The sequence below is a fragment of the Anopheles merus genome, chromosome 2L (assembly GCF_017562075.2).
Source record: "Anopheles merus strain MAF chromosome 2L, AmerM5.1, whole genome shotgun sequence".
NCBI lineage: Eukaryota > Metazoa > Arthropoda > Insecta > Diptera > Culicidae > Anopheles > Anopheles merus.
In genome coordinates, this window is record NC_054083.1 from 33,025,733 (window position 1) to 33,038,111 (window position 12,379).

General features: G+C 44.7%; 1 protein-coding gene across 7 annotated transcripts in view; it reads left to right on the top strand.

Annotated features, from left to right (window-relative positions):
* The window catches only part of LOC121594855 (semaphorin-2A-like), a 303,073-nt gene that overhangs the window by 259,964 nt on the left and 30,730 nt on the right, over positions 1 to 12,379 (top strand). The gene's annotated exons all lie outside the window — the stretch shown is intronic.

Below are 12,379 nucleotides of genomic sequence, written 5' to 3' on the forward strand. Positions count from 1 at the left end.
AACTTCTTCGACGGGGGTTCCCACGCAAGTTCACCACGTCTCCTCCGAGAGCAGCGGCAACGGCGCCCATACAGAAGACGCCACTTCGGTGCCTTTGCAGTGCTGCCAGCGGCTGTGACGGAAAGCTTGTGCAGCAGTGTTTTATGTGGTGTGGCAGTCGTTTGCCGCCTTCGTTTGCACTGTGCTTGTTGGCACCTTTTCGCAAGCATTCCGAAAACCGTACTGTACCGTATGTGTGGCAATGAATGGTTTCTTCTGTGTGCGCAATTGTTGTCAAACTTGGTACCAGCAGTAGTAGCAGCAGCAGCAGGAGGAAGATTTCGTCGACGTTCTCGTAGCCGTTCGTCCTTTGCAGTTATCTTAGTATCTTCCCCCGAAATGCCCCGCTAGCCTGGTGGAGGAGTGTACCTTTGTGTGGGAACACAAGCGTCGTGATCTCTTCGCAGCCGTGCTCCTTTACATCCTCTTCCATGCCGGACAGTTTTGCTCCAGTTTTTCCCCTCATACAAGTATGCGTACCACGAGCAAGGTGCCACAACTGCCTCGCTCGATCGTTTGCGGTGAGGTAATTTATCAATTTGTACACCGGATTGTGACAGGCGTCGGCAAATTCTGTCCTGCGCGCGTGTGTGTGTGTGTGTGAGGCCATGGGAAAGTACCTTCCTCCAATCTCCAATATCTGACCAGCCTCGGTTCTACCGTGCGCATCATACCCCCATTCGCAATGCAATGCGGCAGCTCCAATCCAGGGAAAAGTGACTCCCGAGGCACGTTCCGGCCAGGCTTTACCAAACGCATAGAAATGAGCCACCTAGCCCGCAGTAATGACCAGGATCATCGAGCACGTCGTCCGGAAACGTCTTGAGGTTTTGCGGGTTTGGGCATAACAAACCGCAAAACTTGTCCTGCTTGCGCGCCCCCCCCCCCCCAAACCCAACTGTGGCCATCTTTCGGCCCCAAACACCGTTCATGTCTCGTCTTGTGGTTCCTCCGAATGTGTGTGTGTGTGTGTCGTGAACCATTGTAATTAACTGCTAATGACATGTTTCGCTGCTACTGCTGGTGTTGGTGGTTTCGGTTGCTGCCTTTCAGGTTTCGGTCTGACCGGCTGGCCGGTGCGCGTACCTGGTGTATGTGTGGTCACCGACCGGCCACCACACTTGGTCGAAGGAACATGAAAACGATTTGTTACTGAGGAGCAGAACACTTGCTCTAGGGCTAGGGAGATGTCATAAATCAAATTGGCTTTTTGCGTTGGAGAGAACATTTTTTGAAAGTTTGGACATTTAAAAATTGAATGTCCTTTGCCTTGGAGGTAAAATGTCAATTCAATACATGAACATAATTTGTGCTAAAATAAATCTAATTGTTTAATGACTCATTTAATTGTTAAAGTAATTAGAAATCATTACTTTGAAGTTTTGAGTTGTGAAGTTTGTTAAAATATGTTCACTTAAATTCATTATGACATGAGGTTTCTCAGGAGAATGGTTTTGTATGCTAACAACGTTCATTTATAAATGCTAATTATAAAGGAACATTTTGATAGTATTCAGTACTTTAAATAATTTCTTTGGAAATAAATTAACTTTTTAAAAGTCTCGTTTTTCAATAAAAAAGGGGAAAATTGTATCTTTAATGTTAAATTTAAAATCATTTCGAAAAACTGAAACTATGTTGTTTCATAAACATACCAAACATTGTTATCGCTCGAGGACTTACATCATTTTCAGGATTAAATCGTTAACTTAATTTTTTTCTCAAAACAACAGTCCAATTATTCTTCACCAAACTATAAAAAATCCCTTCACCGCGCGCACGATGTAGATTGAAAATGCGGGAAAAGACAAAACACCATCACAAGCGACCAAAGATTGCCAGCAATCATTTGAAGTGGTCCACTAAGATTTAATGGCACGTTGGCACAGCTGGAACGCGGGAGCAGGGAAACCGGGAGGAAAGAGAGTCCAAATTACTTTTCCGACTTCATCAAACCCGTCGCTCGAGCGGCTTCATCCTGGACTTTGGTGTGTTTCATTTATATTTACCTTTTTTTTCTTCTTCGTCTTCTTTGGGCTCTCTGTGCACTACAAACGCTGAAGAGGGAAAAAAAGGATTGAAAGGTAGCGCACCTCCCCCACTCCCAAACCACGTAATGAAAAGTGCCGACAACCACATTAAAGAAAGATCTGTGTTGGGTTCTTTTTCCCCTTCTATATCCATCGTCAAGTCATGCTCGCCTTTCGTTTCTTGCCCGCGCGTTTCCTTTCGAACGCGAATTTCGAAGAACAATTTACTCCTTTCAGCATTTCGCTTCCGCCTGCGCTGCCCCGTAAGGCAAATGATTGCAAGCGGTTGAAAATTTGCTTTAATCATATTCAAATTCCTTTTCCCACCTTGCTGTGTCTCTCGCCGTCGTCCTCCGACGGCGTGCGTATCATGACGGGGGTGAAAATCCTTCCGCTGAAGCTTCTTTCGTTACTCCCGGGCCGGGTAATATCTTCCCCCAAAAGGGAAGTGACCATTGACATTCATCTTTGCAATTCAAATTTGTTGCTCGTTGGTGGCCGTCTTCTGTCACTCTTCTCTTCTGTACCATTCCTTCTTAGTGTGTGTTTGTGTGTGAGTATTTCAATGAAAAGGTTTTTTTTTTGTTGTGTGTTGGTGTTGTGTTGTGGCCTTTGTTATCCTTTGCCCGTTTCAATGGCATTCACTGGCGCTTCCCGATGTGTTGGTGCGCTCCGATAAAGGCAAGCAAAGTAGTAGGGCAGTTAGTTGCCTTTTCGCACAATTTATATGCAATTAGAGACGGCCGAACGGGTTACATTACACTTTACCACGTTCTGGTGGTAATGAAGGGAAGCAGAGAAAGAAGGTTTGATGTTTTTATGGTGAAAGGGAAATATAAGGGAGGAAGTAGTAGAGAGCATCAGATGTTGCAGTGGAACGAACCCAACGAGCTCACAGTGCTCATCGCAGGGCTTATTTGTTTTGTTTTTCCTGTTTCTGTTCAAAAAAATGTTTTGCTGCCTTCATACTTTCACTTTTGACAATGCCTCTTTCACCGGTTCCAATTGGTGATTTTTCTTTCAATTGTTCCTTGCCATTAGGAAAACAAATCCCATTTTCTTTTCCCCTCGCCTGTTTGCCGTCAACGCAAACCGTCTCGCATCTGGGACGCTGTCCTTCCCGAAAATAAAAGAATCGGCAACCCTCCTCCAACGTACCTTTGCATGTTCCACCTTGTTGCTTTTCCGGCGCTTGCCGGAGGGACGCAGAGAGACGTCAGAATTATTTGTTTTCGCCCAATGCCTATACTCCTCCATGTGCTAACAAGTATCCCCGGGGAGTAATATCTATGCAAATGGGGTGGTCCGTTCGTTCTCCGGGGGTCCCCTTTTTTTTGTACAAATGTGGCCTCTCCGTAGTGCGACCCTTCTCCTTCCCCCTGCACTTACTCGGTACTAAATTAACTCGAGATGTATTATTTTCTATTAAATTTTATTTTATCACCTCCGCACGCGTACGAAAAAGGTCTTTTGTCCCCTGGATTTCTTGCCGGGTTTATCTAGCCTTTTTGGGCAATCTTTTGTGGAGAAATAGCACGTTGTTTAGCATTTTCCTTATTTCCGGTTATTAGATTTACGCATTCGTTGATCATCATCCAGCTCCCCCCGCACCGAAGGTAAGATTGTGTTTTCCCTTTTGCTTGCTCGTGCGCAGTTTTCTGCATCAAACTTCTTCGTTTTTTTGTGTTGTCCCTTGGCAAAGAAGGCAAAAAAGCGAAACAATATCAGCACCCTCATACATTCGTGCCCAAGCCCCAAGTGCCCTGCAGACATTTCAAAGAATATTCATTTTTTGGGTTTAACTTTTCCATCTACGGCGGGGCAGCTGTTGCAATCTGGACAGCGCGAGGGTGTGTACGAAAATTGCGTCCTCCATCTCAAGCAGCAGCAGCAGCAGCAGTGGAAATCCATCTCCGGGTAGTTATAACTCAATTATATTCCGTGCACCCCCAAACGGCCCAAAATGTGCTCGGGATGCCGTGTCCGATTGGCGAGGGGGACGTGGGAGAGACGTATGATGGATGCCTTTTTATGAACTTTCCCGCGCCCCGTGTCCCGTGTGTAAAGAATAGGACAGATTTTGCTTTTCAAATAAAAGTAAAACTTGCCTGCCCGCAGGTGACGGAGACCATATTTTCCGTTTCCTGTGATGACAAAATCGTCACGGTGGCTGTAAAAATGGTTTTTCAAGAAAGCATCAACAGAAGAAAGGAAGAAAAAACTAGTCCATTTGGCACGAAAAATTGGGTGCACAAAAGCCATCGGTGTCACGTAATATGCTTTCCACATTCCTGTCTGCCCACTGCCTACCGTCCGGCCAGCTGGAAGGTAATGTGGTAAATTATGATTCCGAAAAGTCAGCGTGTACATGTCGGCAGTGGTGGTCCTAAATTTTAAGGTACCGTAAAATCTATTTTCCTTGTTTTCTTCCCCTACCGCGCCGGGCGATTGGTGAGAAAAAGGGGGGGGGGGCAATTTTTCATTGGCTTTTTTTCCACCCCCTCCCCTAAACCAATAGGGGTTTTTGCCGCAACAAATTCAATCCCATTCCGTGTTGTACCTTTTGCGGAAGACATTTCCTATTTCTCGAGCTGCCATCGAGCGCCGGGAGAGACAGAGAAAGAGAGCATCATCGTTTCAGGTGTGTCGGCAGGGTTTTGTGATTATGGGTTTCGGCTGCCGCCGTATCCAACCCGTGCAGCTTTTGCTGTCGGAAAACTTCCTCCAGGTTTTCACTTCCCCTTGGCCACAAAAAGCCCGGTAAAAATTATTTCCCACCATATATCCGATGGGTTGGTTGGGTACGTGCAGTTGTGGCTACGGAATCGTAAAAGTCGTCATATCGGTTGTTAAAAACCGGCCATCAAAACTCACCCCCCCGCAGCAAGGGGGGTGCCGGCCATTTTGTGGCAAACCCGACAAGGTGCGGCGCGGTGTAATGTTCGATAAAACGGAAGTGTGGAGGTAGCAGCAGCAGCGGCAGCAGCAGCAGCAGCTGTTACTGAGCTGCAGCCACGGGCAGCTTAAAAACCGCAGCATGTTGTAAAATAATTTTCTCAAATCTCAATTTTGGTCCGACACGGGGAAGGACGGAGAAGCAGGATCGGCCTGGGTTTGAGCGTTTTTGGACATTAAAAGTTGCCCAGGTTTTGTGCGCACGGGATACCGGCTCCGGAGGTTGCCATTAAATTTCCAGCCATGTGGTGTGCAATGGCCTTTTGTAAGGTGTTTCGATTCTTGCACTTTCCACCGCGCGGTTATGGTGAAAGAAATCCCATTATAAAATGTATGTATGTGTGTGTGTGTAGCTGTGTTGGAGAGAGGTAAAATGGATAAATAGTACCCTTTTTTTCTAAATCATCCCATACTGCTTCACAGAACTCTACATCTTCCATTCGGAGCCGGTCGAATGGTTGGCAAATGGATTTCTTACTTCTAAGTATTTTAACATGCCCAAAACCATTTCTTTGCTAAATGGTAACATGCTTCTACGAACATTACGCGCACTCAGCCGAGATGCGCCAGTCTCGGAAAATCAGCATTGACGTTCCGGTGTACGTATGAATCCATTAAATATGCCTCCTTTCGGACGACTGCTGCAACCCTATTTGCTTGTGCCTGATTTATGCTTGACGTTCACCCGGGCATCATCAACTGCCGCGAAAACAGACACAGGGAGAGAGGAGAAGGAGGAGGAGGAGAAAGGGGCAAGTGAACTGACCCGTGCCCGGTCGCATTCATCCATTATTCAGCATGCAGCAAATTCGAAGCATGGAGTCGCTGTTGGCCTGGCCTTTCCTCCCATTCAGTTAGTGTGGGCATAGGCCGAGTTTTTTTATTCCTCCACGATATGTGTGTCGGTTGGAAAATCGGAGGCGGCCCGTTGACTTTCTCGTTGAGCTTTTGTTGACGGGGGTTCTCACTCTCTCGGAAAAAAAAATTATGCTGCCTGGTTGCGCTGGTTGCTTAAACTATTCAACAGTTCGCTTCTTATTTGCTATTGCTCAAGCGTGTGTGTGAGTGTATGTATGTGTGACGGAGGAAGCTTTTACCGCCGGACCGTTGCTTTGATATCCCCTTCATTCGCATGATCTTTCACGACATGCTGAGGTTGGGTGTAGCAGTAAGTTTTTAAGATGTTTTTAAACCTTTTTTTTATTTTGTTTCATGTTCAAAATGTGTCAAAGTACGGGGTTCGGTACAAGTTTAACCTTGTAGAAGTCGTTGCAGTTATTCATAGAGCACTTGGGAAGGTTCAAAAGTATTCAAATCACAATAGTTTTACTGTACGTACGTTTAAACTTACTACATTAATCGCTTTCCTAGCTAAAGACCGCATTGAACTTACTGGCAAACCTAACTTGTTTCGAGTACAGGCGACGTTTTTGACGTCGCTTCATACGTATGCGTTTCCCCTAGTCTTATTCCCATGCTATACAAAAGAGTGACTTTACTCTCATTTCTTTGTCCACAGTGCAAGCTACACAGCACATGGGTGGCGCAAATTTTCACACCCTTTTTTTTCATGAAGTCGAATGCATTAGGATGCTTTTATTCTACTGTCTCAAGGGGCAACACGCCGGTGAATAGCTGCCGCCGCAGACTCCCCCCTTACGACTCGGTGTCTATGTGCGTGTGGCTGATGCTTCACAGACCTCCTCTACACTTTGCCGGCTGGTTTTTCAGCCAACGCGAGCCACGCTAAGCAAATATTAAGCACTATTCAAATGTTGCCCGAGCCAACAGCTCCTACGGTAAGATCTTCTAACATCCATGCCCTGCATTAGGAGCGTAGAGCCCTAAAGCATTGAGGTGTTTCGCTCTTCGCTCCTTTTTGACGTGACCAGAGACACTAATAAAGAGCAGTGCGGGAAAGATGCAGTAAAACGAGGCAGGATAGTGTGGAATCCCGAGGAGCGTTTATAAGCGAAAGCTTTCTTTTTATCTTATTTGCCCAGGCCCATCCCTCATCGCCCCGGAGGGTGGTAACATCGTTCTCCATTGAACGCGCACACAAAAGCTCTCCCTTCCCTTTTACTGGCTCTCGAGAGTAGTGTCTAAATGACTTTCGACTCATCCATTTTTTTTTCTTTTTCTATTCAACACTGGAAGGGTTGAAGTGCACTATGAAAATTATGCACACTGTCAGACCCAAAGCACAGGGGATGTTTTCAGCATTGCATTTGTGGAGAAACGCAGTACACAAAAAATGATTGCAGCAAAGGTGCCGCCCGAGTGAGTGAGTGGATGTTAAGGGAAAAGGTAAACTGTTACGCCTATTTAGTGTGTGTAGCGTTTCGAGAGGTGTGTATGTTTGTGTGTGTTTGTGAGTATTTCTCACCTCCCCTGCGGGTCTATCCCCGTGGTGCGAGGTAGTTGACAGACACATTTGCGCTTTTAAGAACGTTCCATTTCTGCTCCAGTTATTTCCATTTTGTTTTTGCAGATGAAGAAATCATCGCTTGTTGGTGTAGTGCGCGTGTTGGAAGTAAAGCGTTCTTCCCTGCCGTTGCCATATGCATTTGATCTTTTCTGTGCAAGACGATGATGCAACCATCATCATCAACAAGCAGTACGCATCGAGGAATCGAGCGCACCAACACACACGAGAGACACAGCTGCTGGCCCTGCCGTTAAGGAAAGGGAGTGTTTATTCTTAACACCACTAACCAAAGAAGCGTACCTAAGCTGTACAGAAAGCTTTTGCCATCGTTGCTGTAAGCAGTTGGGCATGGGTCCAGGGATGTAACGGGCGATAAGGTGGAAAAGAAAAAATATAAAATACACACAGCACTGACCTTATTTGCATGCCAACATACACTACACACAGCAGTAACGGAGAGCCGTCTTGTTGGTGCAGATTTTTACTGTTTGCACACCCGACGGCACCTGGGTTGTCGGCACGTCAATCGATCCCCAATGGTCGATGGTATTGCCACGGAACATGGAGCTACATGGTTTTCCTTTTTTCGCACAGAGTTAGCAGTTTGTTCTTGTTTCGCTGCTCGTTGATTCATTGCAAACTATACTGCTTGAAAGAGGTGGCGGTGGTGGTGGTGGTAGAGATGGTGATTGTATCCACTCTTCCTCGCTCGCCAGCACCCTCGACCGACGGGAATCTATTATGCACCAATCTCAGGTGTAAAGTGAAAGCAGTTTTCTTTCACACCGTATCCAGCTTAGCGCTACGGTTTTGTTTTTCTCTCCGTTTTATTTCTTCGTTGTCCATTTTTTTAGCTTTTCTATGGGAAACTGTTTATGCATTTTCACCCACCTACTGTTCTTCCCCGTAGCCGGTTGCTCTCTAGTTTGTGTAGTAGAAAGAATCTTTTTTTGAATTACAAAAAAACCAACACACAGGAAATGCCAATACATTTTCCGGAAGCGTGTTGTACGATAGTTTCCCCCCACTTGGCATCGGATGACAAGTACCAAGTTATGCCGGTGCGCACCATCTGACCTTTGCCGGCTGCATGCCTGCTCTTCACCGCGTAAAGTAGTTTTAAAATCGTTTCCACTGATGGAAAATGCAGAAAACGATTTTCCTCCACGGTGTTGTGTTTAGTTCACAAACCCACACTCGCCGTACCGTCGTCACGTTAAATTGGTTGTGTCATATTTTCTTGACACAAAACCGGTAGAGTAGCTACAGGATGAAAGCTTTCCGCTGTACGTGGCATGTAGTGTGGGAAACAGTCCGTTTTATTTTACCGTTTGAGGGAGAAAGAAAAGAATTTTGTAGTGCAAAGATTGCATTACAGCGTGCAAGTATGCAAACCGATGCATCAATCTTTCTACACGGTGGTGCTTGTTGGCTTTTGGCATGCTTTTGGCCGTTTGATTAACTTCCTTTTGCGCAACGAACCAGTAGCAATATGAGGTGATGTATGTGCTCTAAATGGATTTTATTTTTCCATGTGTATATTTGTTCCTTTTACCAGAGAGAGAGAGAGAGAGAGAGGGAGAGATTGAATTTTGAAATAACTTTTTAGGATTTTTTGTACCACTGCTTTGGCATTCAATGGAAAATAGAGACTGTCGTTTGCGAAACAAAACCACCCCATGTGTTCCCGGTACAGTTAACAACCGTTGTTTTAAAAATACACTTTTCATTCCACTCACTTTCCTTCGGGCTTAAGTGATGTTTGAATGGTGTTTTTTTTTTAAACAAAACGCTACCTCGCTGAACCAGATAGTTGCACCATTCTAAAGGCTTCAGCTATAGACGCCTTCTAATTGCACTCACTACCGTGAAAGTAACAAGCGAAGGTAATGAACTACCTTGCAGCGCATACCTCCCGCGTCGCTCAATGCACAAAGCGAGTGAGTGTGAACAATTTCAGATTTAACACCTCGGAACATGTTCGCATCCCGTGATTGTGTGAAAGCAAAGCGCGAATAATACCTCGAGAGAAAGAGAGAGAGAAAACTGGAAGAAATCCACTAACATGCCATCATTAAGCTCACGAGTGTCTTGCCGTGTCGTCCCGTGTTGTCGAGTTTGTCGTTGCAGCCGTAATAATAGTAATCATGAAAATTATTTCATCCATTTTTATTTTGCCTCATTTGCCGCGCGACACTTAACCGACGGCGATGGTGACATGTGGTTAAGTGATTTTTTACATTTCACACACTCTGCCTTTGCTCGCTGCACACAACGAAAACCGGCTAGCGGTGTTTTATTTTTGTTCTGTTTTTCCAGTGAGAATGCATACGGGAAGACGAGCAGTAAGTAATGGCAGTAACTCTGTTGGTGTTGAAGTGTTGCCATGCAATTTTTGCCTCCACTTGCAACACGTTTTTGTTTGCTTGTTTTGAGCTTAAAACAAAAAAATCACACGATGAATGCAAAAAGGGCGAAGGATAATGGTTGAAGTTCGTGAAACACCAGGCGTCTCCATCGGCGAAAGGTTTTCTTTTGTTTATAACGTTTTATAAAAAGCTTATTTTTAAGCTTCTTAAATTATACTCAGACACATAAAAATATATTTATTTACGTGCGGAGAAAACTTTTGCCTTTAAATGCAGTACTGACTTTACATTAAATATAGTTTTATTTAAAAAATACTTTCCTAATTAGGCTTTGAGTTGAAAGTATTTTGAATGTTACTCAACAAAACCTTTTAATTCTCAGTCTTTCCCGTTTAAAAATAAATAAAAATTAAAACCTTCCTCTCTCGTTCCATACAGCTCTACCAACTGGGTAATCCATTAGCCTAACTATTACTCTCTGCTACTTCCGTCTGTTTTGACTATCTCTGCCAAGAGCCACTGCGCACTCTTCGTTAGTATTCTAATAATGTGTACACTTTCACTTTGCCCGCTGTGTGTGGCGAGCGGTCGCTTTATCACTCGCTCTCACGCTCATACTAAATTTTTATGGCTTTTTGTGCGCTCGGGAGAAGAAAAAATAATACCAACCAGAGCCACAGGTCACACAGTAAAATGGTGAAAGTTTTAATTTTAATTTTGTGAATGAAGATAAACGTTCTCGGGTGGCTGACACACCACCAACACGGTGGAACGAGCGAAATCAGGAACATGAATACGATGAGAAGAATTAAAACCAAAAAAAGGTTAAAACGGGACGTATGAGTATTAAAAAAAACGACTCTTCGAGCATTTATATTTGTGTTTTTTTGGTTCAAATGATGAACAGATTCTACACTACAGTTATAATAACAGATTTTTCGTACACAATATAATACAAAGTACGAACTACATCTAGAAACAGGATACTAGGGAGAGTATTTTTCCACCCAAATCCGTTTGTTCCACTTCCATGTTGTGCACATATTTTCCTCTTTCATTTGACACCTTTTTTTGGACTCTTGTGTGTTTACAAAAGCAAAGTTTTCACTTCCCAATACCTGGAGCAGGAAATAAAATACTACCAGAATTCGTGCTCTCCTTCACACCACACGCGGGGCGGCTACCGGCGACGGTACGGCCAAACTTTCGCATCCAATAAACTACGATTATTTTAATCAGACTCCAATCAGGCTTGCCCCTTCCATTTGGCGCACCGAGAAGCTTCTATTCTGCCGGAAAAGTGTGAAACACTTTTCGAACGTGCGCACGGTGCAAAACTTCCCAGCATACATAGCAAGCGCACGGCGGTGCCCGCCGGAACCGCCGGAATGATTGGAGTTTATAATCTTCTTGATCGATAAATTTCGTGCAAACTTTTGGGTGGATCGTTTGAACACGGGATGTTGGCTTTTTTTTCCTTCCCGTTTCACATCATTGTTGTATGCTGCAGATTGTATGCTGGTGTGTTAGTGTTGGGAGTTTTATTTCCTTTCCGATCGACAGTATGCCATCATTTCAATTGTTTGGTTTTGGAGTGTTTGTGAAAGCGACGGGGTTGTGGTATTGAGAAACAGCATAATTTTTGAATTTTTAAAGATTGAAAAGTGCCCAAACATAACCCTACTTCCAGAACAAAAATTAAACAGTTATCTCTAAAACTAAATCCTCAGTCATTTCCTGCCATCAATACGAAAAAACGATAGTCAAAGGAAAAAACATTATCTTATACTTCCACCATCCTATCGTATGCTTCTGCCATCAGACAGGAATTGATAATCAATTTGTGCGCTCCGTATGATGTACGACCAGACCAGAAACACAAGCATAAGGTGCTGACATGTGCTGGCGCTGCTTGCTGGCTGACGAGATTGAAGAACCATTTACCGACACGACACGATCCGAGGCTGGTTCACCCGTGTCATTACTATGATAATTTCCGTCCGTTTCATGCATAAAAATGTGTATCACAGCGGATGATGGCTGTCGTCTGCTGATGCTGCTGCTGCACCACCACCACCACCATCATGCAGCCCGAGGGGAAAAAGTATTTAGCGCATTCGCGTGGGATCGTAACGCATGCATATTGCAATATATATTGCACGGTTATGCGGCTACGCGGTTGCTCCCTTGCACCGCAAACTCTTTGGCCAGTAATGTTGTCGTTGCATCTGTAAACGATTTTCTATTTTCCAGCTCGTTCTATCGTTCACTGGGTTTAGCTGTTTTTTCCTCCCCTCTCTTCGGGAATGAAAATGTTGCTGAGAAAATTTCAATATTCCTCATTCGCTTGCCCGGGCATGATCGCTGGCAGAGACCCGGGGCACACATTGGCCGGTGTGCCCGTGACGGATGTACAAGTCGCTGTAACGACTTTTACAATTTATCCATCAGCAGCTGTGTTGAAAGCGAAGAAATTATTGCCGCTATGCAAAGCGGAAGTGGTGCAGCGTTTGGTTGTGCTGCTGCTCTTCGGCACCGACGACAGCTTGTTACTTACA